The 19,360-nt window shown below is 40.4% G+C and overlaps 1 protein-coding gene across 1 annotated transcript in view; it reads right to left on the reverse strand.

Moving 5' to 3' along the window:
* The window catches only part of EXT1 (exostosin glycosyltransferase 1), a 294,565-nt gene that overhangs the window by 243,454 nt on the left and 31,751 nt on the right, over positions 1-19,360 (reverse strand). The gene's annotated exons all lie outside the window — the stretch shown is intronic.

Below are 19,360 nucleotides of genomic sequence, written 5' to 3' on the forward strand. Positions count from 1 at the left end.
AGCTTAGACATACTTTTCAAAATTGAGAATTTCTAGAACTAGAATTTCTTTCAAAAAAGCATTACTAATCTATCAGATACAGAATACTTTTTCCATTCAATTTTCCATTCAATAACCCATTTAAAAAACCATAAAATTTTCTATTGGAAAGTTTTTGATGTATGTGTGCATAGCATGATACAGATAACACAGAGTAGATAAATACAGAGGGTGCCAAAAGGAAAAAACTGTATCAAAACTATAATACTCAATACATACTAAGAACAAAAGATGAACACAAGTCACATTGAGCAACCTCTTGTAATTGCAGAATCAAATGTGACTTGAGTACTACGAATTTAATACAGCTTTATCCTTTCTCAAAATGTGCATACATTTTTTAGCACCACTATATACTGAATAAAAATTCAGATAAATACACAGTAGATATATGATAAGTATAGAAACCTGGATAAATATGAATAGGTACAGATATAGATGGTGGAAGGATGAATGAACTGATGATTGACTGATTGTCAGACAGATAGGCAAGCAGACAAAATTACAAGGCAGAAGATTTACGTGGGTTGCATCTAAGGTAAAACGGAGTTCTTCTCTCAACCCAACCTCCAAATTTCTCTAGTTTTCCTCTTTTGCTTTTCTGCATCATGGTCCTTTTCGTCTAAGGCACCTGACCAAAATTTTCCAGTTAGAAAGATTAAATGAAAACATTAATCTTAATATGCATGTACATGGCTGATACAATGCTGGGAGGACCTGAAACAGACAAACACCTACTTTGGCCTGACCAAGGCAGAAGTTCCAAATCCTATTATTTCAGTCCTGTGTTTCAGAGTGGATTCAGGGGAACAGGGGGAAGAATCCAGCAGTTCTCAGTAGCACAGTTCTAAGGATTCACAGAGCATGCTGAATTGTTCAATGGTGAGCTGGGACCTCCCATTGAACAGAACACCCTCCCGCCATGGGCCTAGGTAGGGTTTGGCTGGCTATATGGGAAGCCTGGGTGAGACCTGGAATGTGAAAGTGGAACCAAAGCCATTACTCAAGGTCGATGGAGATCCTGATGGACCCTGAAAAGTGTGGCCAGTGAATCCCCACTTATTCTTGCTTTCTTCTGCTCTCATCCCCCAGCTCTCCCAAGCAGTGACCCTGCTGGGCAGTAGTGGCTTTACCAGCACCAGATCGGGCTGCAGATCACAGAGTTGGGAACTACACAGACACAGAGGCAGCAGCTTTTCAAGACTTGCTGCTACAGTCCCTCTCCAGTAGCCTCCCGTTCCAACTTGCCTATCCCTGCACAAGAACTTCTTCTGGAACTTTCTCTAATCCTCTCACTTCCCTTCAAGACCTTTACCTCCCTTCCACAGCTCCTCTCATATCAAAAAGGACCAAATTCTATAACAAATCCCTTAATCCCATAATACTCACCATGTTTCTGTTTCTTTGACTGACAACTGGTTGATAAACAGAATGCAGAGAGACTACCTCAATCCATAGTCCCTGTGTGTACTACTGATCCATTTATGAAAAAACTTGCCATCTTATGCGGCTAGACACAGGAACAAAAAACCTGGTCACTGAAGAACATGCTTCTGTAGTGGCACGTATAGGACGCACACACAGAGACACTTAGAAACACAGAACCCCTGCCAGTCTTCATAGGAAATACTATCGTCATCACAAATGACTGGCTGCCTTGTACAGAGTGACCAATGAATGCTAAGGTTTGCATTTTGCATAAAGAATAAACAATTCTGGGTAATGATGAATAAGTGACTTTTTTCTTGTGCACTATGTTCATAACCAAAAGATACCATAAATCTTTTCCAAGTCCCATTTAGTCAAGTACCAATAGATCCATTTATCAACATGTCTTAAACCAGCGGTCACGAACTGGGTCCCTGCCAGCGGATACTGGGTCAAAGACATGTTTGGTTTGGCCTTCAAACTTTTTCAAGTGTTCAAACTGGTCCCAACTTTTGGAAATTGGGATATTTTCCTGAAAATGCCACATTTCCAACTTTTCAAAGACCTAAAAATCTATCTAACACCCACCCTGCTACCAGCACGACTTTCCTGCATACCGACCATCTCAGTTCCCATTCTGCATTCAAACCATAGTACCTTCTTGGGCCCTGAAAACAATTAAGATTGCAACCTCCAATGTGTACACTCAGGAGGCCAGTCCCAGGGGGCTGGGAGGATCACGTTCACGTTTCCTTAGCTGATGACTTGTGGTTTTGTATGGTCTCTACTGGTAAGGACCATTCACATTTTGGGTTGCTCTAAATGCTTACGTTTTCCAGGTCATACTGCACGAAGCCCAGCCCTCGTGTTAAAGGAGAGATGATTAAGAGGCACATACCTCAAGCAATGAAGGGCTGTATCAACATGTCCAGGAACAAGCTGACACCACCCGGCTCAGCTGCTCCAAGTAGAAGCTGCATCGCCAGACACTTTGGAGCACGACTATTATTCTTCACCAAGGAGAGCAGTTTGAGGAAGATTGATCTGTCTTCTCTTGTTAAAAAATACTCTGCCTGGTGTTGTTTTCTCTTTCTGTGCATCATGAGAAGGTGGAAGCAGAAACAAAAGGCTACATGGTGGATGTTCTCAAGTGCAAGAACTTTTAGGCAAGATGCCTGAAACTAAATTGAGGAACATTCACAGAAACACAAAAACTCCACAAAAGATCCATTCCTGTACCTGTGGCGGAAGGACTTGAAGTAATTTACTTCCTTCTTCATTACCCTGGTTCTCTCATCTAAAAAGGTCATCCTAAGAGCTCTGTGGTGAAAATGTATCAAACGCCACTCATGGAGCACCTGGCCCAGGGGTGGGCACACCCATTCTGCAAAGGCTCAAACTCCTGCTACTGTTGTATCACTGTCAACAAAGACAGGTCAGGCCAAAATGAAAAACACATTTTACCAAACAGAAGGGAATTCCGTTGACAGTCACTTCCCTCAAAAAGGGAGACATCCCTAAATAAAGTGTTCAGTTGGGAGGTAGTACGGGTTACTGTTTGGAGACTGTGTTTGGTTGGGTTCAAGAGTAACCGGTAAATGCCCTCCGCAGAAAATGTGCTAATAAAATTGTCTCTCTGAAGAATCATGGTGTAGCATGTTACACTCCTAAAACCATTTTAGAACTCATACAGGTCAACACAAGCTTTTTACCAAATGTCCAAAGATAATAAAGGTAAATTCTCCCATGATTGCCTCAGCACACCCTGAGGTAAAAACTAAGACAGTCTGGGGCCCGGGGTGATTTGAAAAGCTCTTTGTTCAACTTGAACCTCATGATTCAGCAGCAAGTCATCTGAAAGGGGGCATGCTAAGAAAAATACCGATTTGTTTCACTGGTCAGCCAAACAACATTCCAAAATTTTTAAAGCATAGGCTGGTTTCTAGTAAAATACCCAAGAAATAGAGTTGTTCACCTTTGCAAAAGGTTTGTAAGGTAAGCACCATTTCTACTCTGTTTGCCTTAAGACAATTAATAGGAAAAACCAGCATCTCCATTTTACAGGTTAAAAAACTGGAGTAACGAAGTAAAATACCAAACACTTGGATTGGACTTTTAAAAATTCCAAACTCCTTATTACCTTGATAAGGAAAGAAATTCCACAAGAAACTCCAAAAGAGGAAAGAGAAGTGGCTTGCAATGAATGGTAGGGCTTGGTTAAAAAATAAAAAAGATACCAACTGTCGGGCAACATTCATTCCTTTCTAGAAATTAAATGAAAGGACGAGGATGTGTTTAATGACTTTTTCCCTACCTCCCTGGTCATTAAGGTTTCTGCCTCTGAACAATCCTTTCCCAGTTAACCAAATTTGTGGTCTGCTAAATTACATAGATGGCTTATTCATTTACTTGCTCAATGTATATACATAGCAGAAGCCTACAAAGTTTCAAACTCTGGTTAGTCTAGAGATCCAAAGATGAAAAAATTGTATCCTAGTCAGGGAGACAGGGCGCAGATCCCACTTCCCAATGCAGGGTACTTCACGCTGTACACAAAGACCACCCAAGAGTCAGGAAGCCCAGGAAGAAGTAAGTGGGCTGGAATCACCAGGATCACTATCCCAAGACTCCTTCCTAAAGTGAAGGTATTAGATAGAAGTCTACAGAGAAGAATCACATGTCACCAGTTTGTGGAAAGAGGGGATTTTTCAGGGCATTCAAAGCAGAAGGAAAAGCATGTGAAGAGCCTAGGGGTGTGAGACAGTGATGAGTAACAGGACGGGTGATAAAGCTGACCTTGGAAGAATAAGTAGGGCTCATTTAGGAAAAACTGTGTCTCAAAGTTTAGTTTTTTGCCAGCAGGAAAAGAGGCAGGTACAGAAAACTTCTAAACAGAAAACAGGATTAACTGGATCAGTGAAAAGAGTGGTTCTATATGTGGAATGAAGAAAGCTTGGAACTGCAGGCCAGACTATTTGCCAGAAACAAGAACACATAACTAATTCTGCTTACAGGTCACTGTCACCTTCCCTGCTTCCCCCCAAACACTTAACTATCACTAAGTTGCTATAAATTCTTAAACTCAAAATAATACAAACGCCTAGCTCTACAGAACAACAGGTGCTTATCTAGAAAGGGGAATTTATCATGATCTAGTAATTGAGTTCAGGAGTTTGAGACCAGCCTGAGCAAGAGCAAGACCCTATCTCTAAAGCATAACCGGGTATTGGGGCAGGCACCTGTAGTCCATACTGGGGAGACTGAGGCAAGAGGATCTCTTGAGACCAAGAGTTTGAAGTTGTCAAGAGCTGTGACACCATGGAACTCTACCAAAGGCAACACAGTGAGACTCTGTCCAAAAAAGAGAGAGAGAGAGAGAAAAGAAAAATAAGGAAAGAAAATATCTGTGGGCAGCGCCTGTGGTTCAAGGAGTAGAGCACAGGCCCCATATACTGGGGGTTGTAGGTTCAAGTCCAGCCCCAGCCAAAACTGCAAAAAAAAGAAAAGAAAAGAAAATATGTCTCTTCTCTACCTGAAATAAAAAATTAAGCACAAACTTTTTGACAGATGGTTTCTGTAGACTTTTTTTTTTTAACTAGACTGACTTTTAAAACTTGCCATCTCTGACAAGCACAGATCAGGTGGAAATTCTTTTTTTTTTTTTTTTTCAAAAATAGACTAAAAGCAGTAGCGATTAAACAACTGGCAGTCATAGTAGGAAAAAAATTCAAGCTCCCTTTTAAAACAAAGAAGTGCGTATCTGCTTAGTAACTATAGTGCTAATCAAGGCAATCACACATCATTCAAAGTTATCACAAACCCCTATTTTCCAGTGCCATTCATCTGGGAGTTTTTGTAGGAAAGGTGTACACGCTAACAAGGCCTGCAATGTTCACTGAATGATCTTAGTTATTTTTCTACCTCCCACAGAAGTGGATGAGGCATTTTCCCGAGCCTTGCTCAAAGTGCCAACTGCTAATCACACAATCACCAGCTTAGACAGAGTTGCACCGTGACAACTGATGTGACCACCAACTTCATGACATTTGCTGATGCGTCTGCCACATGCAGGTGTTTGGCTCTTTCTAGTCTTGGAAATGAATTGCTTTACTTCTCCATGGGAAATCAGAGAAGTCTGTTTAACCAAGACAAACTGAAAACCCTCTTACAAATACCACTGCGGTATTAGCTATTGCATTCTGGCCTTCTGTTTGCAACTGGACTCATTGTCAAGATCACAGACAAATTCAGGAGACTGTTTCACTCCCTATAGGGTTTAAGTATTAACTTCTAAGATCTGATATTACTATTATGACACGTGGACAAACATCATACCCTTAGTAAGACCACATCCTCTTAAATATGCCACCAGCTGGAGACTTTGAAAAGGCTCTCAGTTTCTTAGCAAGCAACAAACAAGGAACATTCCAGAGACTCTCTAGATACAAGGACAGATCAGGAACCAATTTGCTTAGGAGACCCACTGATCTCTGTTCCTTGCTCAGTGAACTCTCCAAGATGCACAGAGCATATAACAGAGCCGAGCTTTAAACTCCTCTATACACTCCACGGTTAAGGAAATCAGACCCAGACAAAGGGGTTTCATCCTAGACCAAAGCAGGTCAGGTCAATACTAATTGGAAATTACCAGCATTATCCTCCCCCAATTACTAAAATTGCAAAGCAACTATCCAGAGATCTTATCTCAAGAAGGATAAGGCCAGTTAAATGCTGGTTAGTTTTTAGAAATTGCACATTAAATCAGAGACCTTATCTTCACACAGGCTACCTCCTAACTCGCTTTTAGCTGTAACATTTGTGTTGATTCATGATTCATAAGCCCCACGCTGCAAGCTTTGCAGGGTTGGAGCAACTGAGTGACAACTATTAAAAGGAAGTAAATCATTTCTTTTCCTAGTGTGGAAGGTAAGCATAAGAAGTAGCCGTGGCAGCATGTTTTCAGGGCATTTGATCTAACAATAACAACTGCAACTACAACTTTACGACTACCTGAGATGGGGCCCCCAATATTTACAGCTTCAGAAAACACTTTCATTTAATCTTCATAGCATCTCTTACATTACTTTCATGTTGCAGCTAAGCAAATTGCTTCGGCAAGGCTGCATGGCCGCAGAATTTATAGTGCCAAAGCTGAGCCTCAAATTCAAGACTGCCTAACTCCAAAATCCAGGTTCTTAATTCTCCAAACAATGTAGTTAGCCACTTCTTGGCATCTTGAAAGAAACCTCAGAAAAGTAGATGTACTTCTAAAATTTGTATCGAAGAAAGATCATACCAAGTTTTTTTTTTTTTTACACACATGTTAAATAGTTTGGCTAATTTAGCAACATTCGAGATTAATAGAAACCAGAATTGATAAACTTGCATAACACCTGAATCTGGACAAATATTGCCCTTTTCAGGTGGCAGAATATATTATGAATAACATGTCCTTTAAGTGCACATACCGGATAAACAACACTCGAAACAACTTTTCAAATAATCTTTAATGGTGACCATTTGGTACCATGGACAAAAGATGTGTGTCAAACTTCCTAGAAGAGCCATTTTCATTATTACTGTTAACACTGTTGTGTTACAGTTGTTCTTTGCTTGGTTTGAGCCTAAGCTGCAGGAAGCCTCAGAGCTTCCCCTATTGCCCTTTGGGATGCTACTACCACACGAACAAGTCCAGGCCCACCTGCTGGAGAGGCTCCCCCTGGACTGCCTATCCCCTCTTCCAGCAGCATCTGGCTCACAGCAAGTGTTCAGGAAACCGCAGCTCTTACGTACACAGGCATCATCGCTTGCTCTGGCTGGAGGGAGAAGGCCATGTGAAGTAACATGCAAGACTAGGAAAGAACACACCAGTGATCAAAAGTAAGTCACTCAGCTCTTTGTATTTGCCAATGACTTGCCTTGATCAGTATCACATAGCTGAGGTTACATTCCCATGTGACACCTTATACAAAGAGGCCACGACCTAACCATTTTAGCTCAAAATTTTTTCAAATAGAACCAAATGGTGGTCTCATACCTGCCACTCCTGCAGCGTGGACCATGGCTAGCACCACCCTGCTGAAGCAATATTCAGACCAGTGCCTTGTCTGCCCCACCCCCATTCTGATTCCTCGTCTTCCACCCTACATTGGTAACCTCAGAACTCCTGTCAAGAACCCTCTCCCACGTGAAAATAGTAAAATTAAAAACACTGCCCCATTAGGCAGATAAGGAAGCCAAAATTAGACTTTGCTGAAGTGTAAGTGGCAGGGTGTATATTTGGAAGGACTACAGATTCAGAGGTAGTAGAGACGATTAGGAAAAGGGTTGTTCTAGAAATCACATGAACACCAAGATCATACATTTGTATGACGAACGTCACCTCTAGAAATAACTCCACACCAAGGATTAAAAATGGTGCCTGTGGCTCAGTGAGTAGGGTGCTGGCCCCAGTTTGAACCCAGTAGGGTTCAAACCCAGCTCCGGCCAAACTGCAACAATAAAAAAATTAAAAAAAAAGAATTTGTAGCCATGTTACAAGTACTTGTGAGGGATTTGTGGAATTTTTGTTTGCTTTATTTCCTACTCTGCACCATGCTACAAAATGATTCCTGTAAAGACCCAGGGGGAAAGTCTACCCCTAGTAATGATGTCATGGCATAATGATCTTTCCATGAAGATTAGCTATGATGCAGGCCACTGCAAAGGTTTTCAACAACAACTCTATGAACTAGATCTTTACATACCTGTTTTTCTTTCCTTTCTTTTTTCTTTTTTTTAGGCAGAGTCTCAGTTCATTACCTCCAGTACAGAGCTGTAGCATCAAAGCTCACAGTAACCTCAAACTCTTGGGATCAAGTGATTCTCGTGCCTCAGCCTTTAGAGCAGCCGGGACTACAGGTGCCCACCACATCACCCAGCTAGTTTTTCTATTTTTTGTTTGTTTGTTTTTTATATTTATTCATGCCCATGTGTAAATGTCATTTAGCTCCTCCATGTTAGTGAGAATTCATGGACACTTGTTGATTACACATCTTTTCAACTGAGAATTGTGCTGGGATATAAACATTTGGGTGCATTTTAGTAGAGACAGGGTCTAGCTCTGGCTCAAGCTGGTCTCAAACTCCTAAGCTTAAGCAATCCACCCATCTCAACCTCCCAGAGTGCTACAATTACAGGTGTGAGCCACCCCATTGGCCCCCATACCTGTGTTTCTTAGGAGAAAATTTTCCAATGAGAACACTGCAGCTTTAAACAATAAACATGACCTTTTTATATTGTCAACAGCAAATATGTCTTGATTATCTCCAAGTTTAAAATAGTCATATAAACTTTGGATCCTTTGTAAATTTCAGTAAAATTGATTTACACAGAAATGGTAGACTGATAATAAACTTTTACTCCAGAAATACATCTTGGAAAACTTTTATTTTATTTTATTTTTCATGATAGCCCAACAACAGGGGCAATTACAGGACATCAGAAATTTCTATATGTGTATGTTTGTGTGTGGGCATCACAAATGAATGTAAGCTTGCACTCCCAGCCCTAGAGTAAGCATTACTACTATTTATAAAAATCTCTCTCAAAACATTGAAAGTTCTCTATTTTGCTTATGATTTGTGTTTCAATTCCCTCAAAATAACTAGCGATTAACACAAAAATATTTTAAAGTTAAGGTAAATTAAAATCACTTTTCTTTTAGAAATATCAGAAGGTAAAATTAATAGGGGCTTGTCCAAGAGTTTGGAAAAATCAAAATTAAAAGCAACTAAGAAAACTTGAAACTAATCTCTAAAGAAAGACATAATTTTTGGACTCCAGTATCAACACAAATATAGACCAAATTAATTCTTTTATGACTGCTAAATGCAAATTAATGTAAATTACATTTTATTATGTACCAATAATATATTAGAGTCACAAGGACAGCACCTATCAATACCATCAAGTTAAGAAGAAATGGTAATAGACACCTTCTTAAAATCTGCTGACATAAATCAAGCTGGAATTACCGCCAACATGGTGGTAGACACCATAATCCTAGCTCTTTGGGAGGCCAAGGCTGGAGGATCTTTGAGGCCATGAGTTCAAGACCAGCCTAGGCAAAAGAGTGAGAGAGACCCTGTCTCTTAAAAAAGAAAGAAGTTATTGTAAACACAATCTATGTGTAACTGTTCTCTAGGAACCAACTAGAAAAGGGATCTCCAGGGGTCCGAGAATTAAAAAGGGAAAAGACTGTACACAAAATAGCCAATCTAAATATAAAATCACATAAAATATTAAGGATGCAATTTGAACGTTTCTAAAGCCATTTTAAAACCTCCATTTGTGATCTGACCCTTTCAGAATAAATACTAATTTATATGTTTTGAAGTAGCGTCTTTGAACAAAATTGCCTCTCAATTCTATCATGTAAGTGGGTGTTGTAAACACAGTTAAGCTGTGAAAGTTGAGAATTTAAATAAATAAAAGTAGCATCAATACAAAGCTACTTTAGTCGGCAAATGATTCCGTCATTCAATTTCTGTAAATGGGTGGGGAGGGCATTTTGCAGGCTCTGTCAGCATTTCCATCCTTAGAACTAAATAAACAATTGAAGAATAAATAATTGGGTTTGTGCTTGGTCTCAGGGGCCATTTTAATAAACTGCCATCTAATGATAGCACCTCTGTGCAACCCTGCATTAATATAGGGTAAAATTACACAGTTCTCTGTTTACAATAACACTGTGATGTTACAATGTCTGTATGATGCAGTGAGTTTTTTTCCCAGTTAAAATCGCAATGCCTGGAAGAGACAGCTTTGTTTGTGTTTTCCAAAGAAAATAACTTAGGCACTGGCCACTACCAAAGCAAAGATAGTGAAGGAGGGGAGGTTAAGAAAAGGATTGTTTTCATCAACAAATAATGAGTAAGGCTAAGAAAAGTTCAACCAGAAGAAGATGCCTCTTCAAGCTTGCTGCCAAATTCTTCTGATCCCCTCTCCCGGTCTGTCCTTCCAGCCACCCGTTCTACAAATATCCCACCACAAAAAACTAATACTGCACCTGATACTGGGGTTTCAAAAGCCCAAAAACCCATCCAGACAGAAATGTTTCATTTCTGCACAATTCCAACAGGTCTCTTTGGGGAGAGAACGTGGCAGGCATATTCTCCCATTCATTAAGCACCTTGCTGCATAAGAAACACTTCAATCCACCCTGCCCCCGTTTACAAGGGAGAAGCTCTAAAAGGTTAAGTACCTGCCAAGGGTCATAACCATACTAGTAAATAGGCAAAAAGAAGCCAGGATGAAAACCTAAGTTCACTTCCCAGAATGTAAGACTGAGTCTCCTTGCTCAACCTCCCACAAACCCACCAAATCAAAAAGAGCAAACAATTAATCAGACCTCACTTCGGTGAGATGTTAGCCTCCCCAACTTGGTTTCCTCATCTGTAAAATGAAGAAAAGAAGAGCACTTACCTCGAAGGTGCATGAGGAGGGTTAAATTAATTGCTCTCTGCACAGTTCTTAGACTAGTCCTCTGGCCTAAAGTAGACACTCAGAAAATATTAACTAAAATCATTGCTTCAGCAAAGCAGGCCAGGCTCAACAGCAGTGAACAGACATGGGGTAGGGAGGAAGGCATTAAACAGCTCTGGAAGGCAGTCAGGACATCAGAATTGTTGTGAGAGTTATTTTTCCCTTCCGTAGCATATAATCTGCTCCATGTAATTTAGCTTTTAATTATAAACTGCCTCTCATTGTTCCCTAATTGTCTGACACAGCAAGACTCTAGCTGACTGGAAGGGAGAGACCTATTTGTTTCTTCCTCTCCTTCCTAAACCCCTGTGACCAGACCCTCTGTACTTTTGACTTAACATCAATTAATATTTGCAGTGCAAGTTTTACTTACAGAAAACATAATGGGATGAAATCAAAGGCAATGTGGAAACTGGTTCATCTGATGATGGATCTGGCTGTACCGTAAATCATACTAACATTCTTTTTTCCATTCTAATCATACCAAAATCTGTTTACAGGTATGCTGGAATTCTAGCAGAATGTGTAACATATCTTTCAAGTCAGCTTCATGGCATGATAAAGAAACGAAGAGGAAGGCCAGGCATGGTAGCTCACGCCTGTGACCCCAGCACTCTAGGAGGCCCAGGTAGGTCGATTGTTTGAGCTCAGGAGTTTGAGACCAGCTTAAGCAAGAAGGAGACCCCATCTCTAAAAATAGCCGGGCATTTTGGAGGGCTCTGGTAAGTCCCAGCTACTAGGAAAGGAAGAGGATGGCTTGAGCCCAAGAGTTTGAGGTTGCTGTGAGCTGTGATGCCACCGCACTCTACTAAAAGTGACAAAGATTCTGTCTCAAAAAAAAAAAAAGGATTGAAGATGAAAATACTGTCAGTGGGGACCCTTACCCAAAGGTTGATTATGAGAAGTCTGTGTCAACTCAAGGCTGGTCAGTCTACAGAAATGAACCACAGACTTCCAATAAGCCTGGAGTGGAGTAAGAATGACCTAATATTAGACTTCAGGGACAGAACCTAATGTTACCTCCCAAGGCTGAAATTTGGGGCCAGATTAAATGTATTGAGAAGAATTTTAATACAAAAATATGTAAAAGTTATTGTTAAATCCACCAAACAGTATAGGGAAGAATGTATTGAACTAATAGCCCAGGTAGAAATCTTCAGAGTTGACGGCAACTATGCTAAGAATGGGTGAGATAAGCTAATTAGATTTTAGAGGACTGGAAGAGAAAATAACACCTCCATCAATTAAGACTACTGTGGTAGGCGTTCATCAGAAATGGATGAGCCTTTCAGAAGGATCTAGCAAAAATAATTCCTTTAGGAGAAAAGGACTCACTCATGACCATTCATTTCAGAAAAATGAGTAAACGTGTATAATAATATTAATAGCAACACACAGTGAATACGTACTGAGCAATTACTATAGCCAAATACTGTGTTAAAATTAGACAAGGATCTTTTGTCTAATCTTTCTTTAAGGCGGCCACATTCCCGCAGACCTGACTTCATTAGAAAGGACAGAAAGGTTCCAACACCCAGAACCTCCCTTCTCAATTAACCCTTTAACTTTCCAGTCCCTTCTCCCACAGAGCCCAGGATGGGGATGGGGCTGAGGAAGGGAGGGGTGAGACAGAAATGGAGAAATTTGATAAATAAATGCTGGGACTAGGGGAGGGAGAGAAGGAAGGGAAAGATCTTAGCCACCAACAGGAAAAGCGCGTTTTTCTGAGATAACCACCAAAAGTTCAGAGGTTGCTCTAGACATGGTAATTCTTTCAGTGCCTTCAAAAGTCATTTTCTCTCCCAGACATTAGCCCTTTTTCCTGTGGCAAAGAGAAAGGGGCCAGCGACCCATGAAGTGTCAGGAATGCATCTGAGGGAGCTCCAGCTAAGCTGCAGGGAAGCTATTGTGCTCCTGTGAAGTTCAAAGGAAAAGACCGTCTAACCAAGCCGCTGAGCTGCAGAGCGGGCGGGCGGAGGGAGGCAAAGCCCCACGCGCCCATCCCCACACACTGGCCACGAGGGCTACATCTCAGTAAGGCCAGGAAGAAGGAGAGAAGCAGCCTGGGAAAAGAAAGAGAAAAAAGAAAAAAAAACGGAGCCCCCACCTGACGTGGAATTGAGCCCAGTGTTCCTCTGGGATCAGACCAGAGGGTGAGGGGCAAGATATTTACATTTCTCTAAACAGGCAATGGAGAGCTGGGGAGGGTGGGAGGCTGGGAAAGAAAGTAAAAGAAAACAAACTGCTTTTGCCATTAAATATTCATGACAGCAGCTTTGTGAAGGCTAATGGAAGGCACATAAATCCCTTTACAACTCTGTTACATGCAAAGAGAGAGAGAGAAAGACAGAGTTATCTCAGGGTCACAACCTGCTCTGGGGCAAACTGGGAGGAATATGAAAGTCTGGCCCAGAGGAGGTGGGCAGCTCCAAGGGAAGAGAGCTGGCCAGGGGTTTGATCTAGAAGTACTCCAGGAATTTTGTCCACACCCGTCCTGTTCATTTCCCACAGCTACAATAAAGTACTAATCAAAAAGTGGGTTTTCGGGCGGCGCCTATGGCTCAGTCGGTAAGGCACCGGACCCATATACCGAGGGTGGTAGGTTCATACCTGGACCCGGCTGAACTGCAACCAAAAAATAGCCGGGCGTTGTGGTGGGCGCCTGTAGTCCCAGCTACTCGGGAGGCTGAGGCAAAAGAATCGCTTAAGTCCAGGAGTTGGAGGTTGCTGTGAGCTGTGTGATGCCATGGCACTCTACCGAGGGCCATAAAGTGAGACTCTGTCTCTACAAAAAAAAAAGTGGGTTTTCAATTACCCCACATGCCTAAGGGATATTTTGTCTTCAAAAATCCTACACCTCTCCACATGATCAAATATAATGCCATGGTTACTTTTAAGAGACGTTATGCTTTAAATCATGCTTCAACACAGTTTCAATTCTTGAAAGAGATCATCTATCTTGACCAAGAAAATAGAGACCCAACACTCTTTGAGCAGAGTCATTTTCCCAGGAGCCACCTGCAAGGTAATCTTTCAGAATGTGCCCCAAGTCTGGGGTCTGAGAGACCAAGCTGGACTCACCCCAGGCCTCTCTATTTTTATTTATTTATTTATTTGTCTCCACTCCTTATACTTCATCTGGACCAGTGGTTCTCAACCTTCCTAATGCCGCAGACCTTTAATACAGTTCCTGTGGGTCGCGACCTACACACTGAGAACTGCTGATCTGGACCAAAGACAGGCTGGTCCATCTGTTTGTCCTAAGGAAGCATCAGGTGTACCCTCTCAAGCACAGAAATGTTTGTAATATGGGGACACTGTATACGCAATACTATTGCTAAGGACAAACAAAGAAGTTCCTTTGGAAGAAGGAGTTGTTATTTGTACTGTACAGGGTAACCGTTCAGGGTTTGGGTTTTTTAAATAATGGATATATGAAAAAGAGAAAACAAATACCTAACACTGTTGTTCTTTAGGTTCGGGGTGGATTTATATATGCCTATTATTATAATTCAGGGGAGAAGGAAGGATATCCCTAAAAGAAAACTTCAGGGCCACTCCAAATGGCCCTCAGAAAATTCACAAGTTCATTTATGAGAGTTAGGGGATCTCAAAGACTACAAAACACAAACTTGGCTCTTTTTAAATGTAAATGTTCTGATAAGACTTTGAGAAAGCATTTCACTTTCTGTAAGATTCCTCTTTCAGAAAGGAAAGTAGATGGTGTCAACTGTGGCCTTTTAAACATCATCCACTGTAATCATTTTGTAATTTCATTCCAGAGGATGCAGATATAATTGGCAGTTTTGGATGGATTTTAACAACAAATGTAAACATTACTAGGCCTTCCGTGGGCTTCTCCGTTACTATTCCTCTCAAAGTCTGTATACACTTCCACTCTCATTCAGGAATTATTCCTCCTGTGAATTATTCGTCCTGGCAATCCCCCTCCCTACAGAGCCCCTTTCACCTTAGAGCTGATGAAGGTCAAGGGCTGTTACTCATTCTCATGCCCACTAGTGCAGGGGTCTTGTGGACTCCTTAGGAAGCCCAACACCTGCCAAAGAGAAAATGCTCACCAGTCTCAGGGCTCACACAGAGGAAGGGAGCTATTACTGAAGCCGCGTCTCTGAAACAAATGTTTGATGGTATTTTTAAAAACAGAACAAATGCCTTTCTTTTAGAAAAATTCACTATATACTAAATTATTTTTTGTCGTGTGTTTCAATTACAGAGTAGACTGTGTAACCAAACGGAAATTATAGAGTAATTTTGGTTTGATTGCTTATAGGCAGAAAATCAAGAATTATTAACAAGCAAATTAAACCAATAATAATAATAATAAAAGATGTCATACAGATTTTTTTTTAAGTGCTTAGGAAACAACGTTCTAATTTCTCCCTTTAAAAACTAGAGCAAAAGGAAGGGAGATACAAATCCGTCTCCAGAAAGAATTTTCAATTAAAGAAAAGACATACAGAAAAGTCTAAGCCAGTGGTTCTTCCACCTGTGGGTCGCAACTGCATTAAAGGCTCGTGGCATTAGGAAGGTTGAGAACCACTAGTCTAAGCTGTTGCAGTTATCCCTAAAAAAGAAAACTTAACGGCCACTCCAAATGGTTCAAATGAACAGATTTCATTCTTTTTCTGAAAAGTGCATTGTAGGGTTTTTAAAATAAATAAATGATTCCTACAAAGTCTAGAATTCCTAGGAGGCAATAAACTGTCATTTCAAGTTAATATGCTAGGAATGCCAAGGGCTATGCTGTAAATGGAAAAGGTCACCCACGAGCAAGGAGCTTCAGGCTCCAGGCATGCTCCAGGCATTCTCAAGGCTTTCAAGAGTGACCACCAGGCTGTGCACAATCCCGTCGGGTCCAGCGCCCTCCCCTTCCCTATTGAAGCACCCAGAGGCCAGCATCCAACTTGAGGCCATTCGGCTCAAATTCCCACCCAAGGAGGAAAAGCATACAGCAACCAAAGTAGAAGAAAAACTATAGTCTTTAATAACTGCTCCATACACAGCTCTCTATAAACCTAAAACGCTCATAAAATAACAAGTCATTAATGCCCTACAAGATCCTATCCTAGAAGTCCTTAAAAGCAGGGCTACCTTGGGCGGCGCCTGTGGCTCAGTGAGCAGGGCTCCGGCCCCATATACCGAGGGTGGCCGGTTCAAACCCAGCCCCGGCCAAACTGCAATCAAAAAATAGCCGGGCATTGTGGCGGGTGCCTGTAGTCCCAGCTGGGCTGAGGCAGGAGAATAGCGTAAGCCCAAGAGTTAGAGGTTGCTGTGAGCTGTGTGATGCCACGGCACTCTACCCAAGGGCAGTACAGTGAGACTCTGTCTCTACAAAAAAAAAAAAAAGCAGGGCTACCTTGTTGTATTTATCTTCCAAGCCTCAGTACAGTAAAAGTGCTCAAAAACATTTGTGGAATGAAGAAATAAGGCAAAAGAAATAACTAAGTCAAGCAGAATTCAGCAGAAGATTTAGGTCTTAATTATTCCAAAAAGCAGTAAAACCAGAATGAACACAGGGACTCTAGTAATAAATATCAAAGTGTAATAAATTTACTTCAAAATCTTTTTTAAAATGTTTAAAGAGCCACCTTTCTAGTTAATGTTCCTGGCTAGCCTCACATGTCGAAGAATATTATTTATATTTTTATTAACAATTTAGCACTTTCAGATTAGCTATAATTAAAATCGGTACTTATGGCCTATATTCTAATTTCATTTGTGGTTTTATTAAAAAAAAAAAAATAGAACATCACTTAGGAATACCAAAATGCTACTGCATAATTTGAGGGCTCATTCTACATACTACTAGTAACATTTATACACTATTTTAACAGTAATTACATTTTGCATTTTTTTTACAGTTTTATCACTCAGGTGTACCTCTCCAGGCACTATGATTTAGTCATGCCCATTTTCAAAAACATGTGTTACATTCTTTAAGTCACTTGGAATCTTCAGGTTCCTCTTCCAAGCCTTTCTTTATAAAACTTACTACTTATTTGTTGAAGAACACGAGCGTTTGACTACATTTTTCCTTTTTAAATATTATTAATAAGTCTTCCTAGGTCATGACCATTTTAGAACAAAAATATCATGACAGACATTTTACACAATAAATATGTCATCTTTCTAAAACAAGAGTGAACATATACATCACATAACCTATGTTAAAAAGATTTCAATCACTCTGATTCGTAAGTAGGGAATGCTGAGTGATGTTTTTAGTTTAAAAAAAAAACTAAAAATAAGAAAATTAAACATGATTAGCATATAAATCTACAGAAAAAAAAACCAGCTCTCAAGTGAAAGACAAACTGAAACACAGGTTAAACTTTAAGAATACAAAAAGTAACCAAAAAACGATCAAACTAGATGAATTCAATACTAAAAACCTACTATGTCCAAAAAAGTCCTGCAAAAACAGAAGTTAGTACTTTAAGTTCCATTAAAAAACATGTGGGAAAAGCACAAAACTTAATGATGAATGTTTTTGCTATGAAATGTTTCATAAGCTATAAAAATGTTACTAAAACCATATCCTTTTTCATGAGTAAAATTAACATAATTACTAGCACATAATACATTCATGTAACAAAACTGCACATGTTTTGTTACATGATCTCATTACAAACAAAAAATTTTAATACAATTAGATATATTGGCAAATCAGTAAAACATTCAAGCCTTTTAGTTTAATCAAAGTCAATTTTGCATAAGAAAAAATAATTTTAAAAGTATAAAATGCAACATACGGAAATATTAGGAAAATTTGATCTCTCCATCTTAAAAAAATATATATCAACTAATAAACCAAGCAAATGAGAAGATAATTTTTTACCATGCTCACAAGTCAAATGCTAATTTCCTTCTGTGCCTTAAGAATATTAATTATTTGAATAAAACTTTTTTGGTAAAGCACAGAATTCCTTTTGATGTCAAAAACACAGAAAGTTCAAAGGTTAGGCTGCCACTCAACATTATGACATGTCAAAAACTTGAACAGGAAACCCATTTCTAAACTCACCCATACAAAGTACCGCAACCCTAAAGAGAGAGCAGCCAGGCATTGCTTAGCCTGCTGGTGTTTCGTACTTTGCTTAAGGATTTATTCAGAAGGGTGACAATGCCTACCTCATCACCAAAGGGAAACATTCTTCTGGATACAAAGAATCCCAGCCATTTCTTCTAACACCGTCCCCCTCTACCCACTAATTACTTTCTCAACATTCTGGAAGGCTAAAAAAGTCTAGTCAAGTTGAATAACCCTGGATTTAGCCCATGTCATGCTCTATCTTGTACTTAATACCCCTCCAAAAATTAAAAAGGAAAGAAAAGGAAAACATTAGCCATATTGGGTGTGTATGGGGGGGCAGAAGGTGGGAGCAATAAGATTTACTGAGGAAAATAAAAAAATAACTTCAGTAGAAACAAAGAATAGAAATCATTAATCATATCGAAAAGTTTTCATTTACAAGCAGGACATATAAACTCAGGGCAAGTTTTGGCAGAAAGTTAGTCATTCATTTATTCAATAAACATGCACTAATGCCTCTAGTCCCCCTGCTAGGCACTGGCTGAAAAGACCAAGAGGACCCTGACCCCATGACGTGACCGACCATGTAACAGCAAAGAGAGACAATTAAACAATTATAATACAATTATAATATTGCATCAAATGTTCTAGAAGAAATAAAAGTAGGTACTATGGACACCACCACCACCACCCTGAAGAGAGAGGCCTCTGGCGCAGAATGAACGGCAGCAAGAAAGCAAGAGGTGAGGTTATAGGTGAGCCTTGAAAGAGACAAAGGTAGGCTAGATGAGGTGGCCCACGCCTGTAATCCTAGCACTCTTGGAGGTCAAGGGTAGGTGGATCGCTTGAACTCAGGACCAGCCTGAACAACATCCAGACCTTGTCTCTACTAAAAATAGAAAAATTCACAGAGCATCATGACAGGCGCCTGTAGACCCAGCTACCCAGGAGGCTGAACCCAAGATTTTGAGGTTGCTGTGAGTTATGATGACACTGTGGCACTCTACCCAGGGAGAGAAGGAGAGTCCATCGGGGGGTGGGGGGGGTCTTTATCTCTTGATAAAGGTAAGCAAAAAATTAAGTGGGGGTGAGACTAGTGGCAAATGACACACCAGGCCATGGAAAGAACAGATATTCTGATTTGTTTTTTTTTTTATTTTTTTTTTTGTAGAGATAAGAGTCTCATTTTATGGCCCTCGGTAGAGTGCCATGGCATCACACAGCTCACAGCAACCTCCAACTCCTGGGCTTAAGCGATTCTCTTGCCTCAGCCTCCCCAATAGCTGGGACTACAGGAGCCCACCACAGTGCCTG

This window comes from Nycticebus coucang, chromosome 13 (genome assembly GCF_027406575.1).
Source record: "Nycticebus coucang isolate mNycCou1 chromosome 13, mNycCou1.pri, whole genome shotgun sequence".
Taxonomy (NCBI): Eukaryota; Metazoa; Chordata; class Mammalia; order Primates; family Lorisidae; genus Nycticebus; species Nycticebus coucang.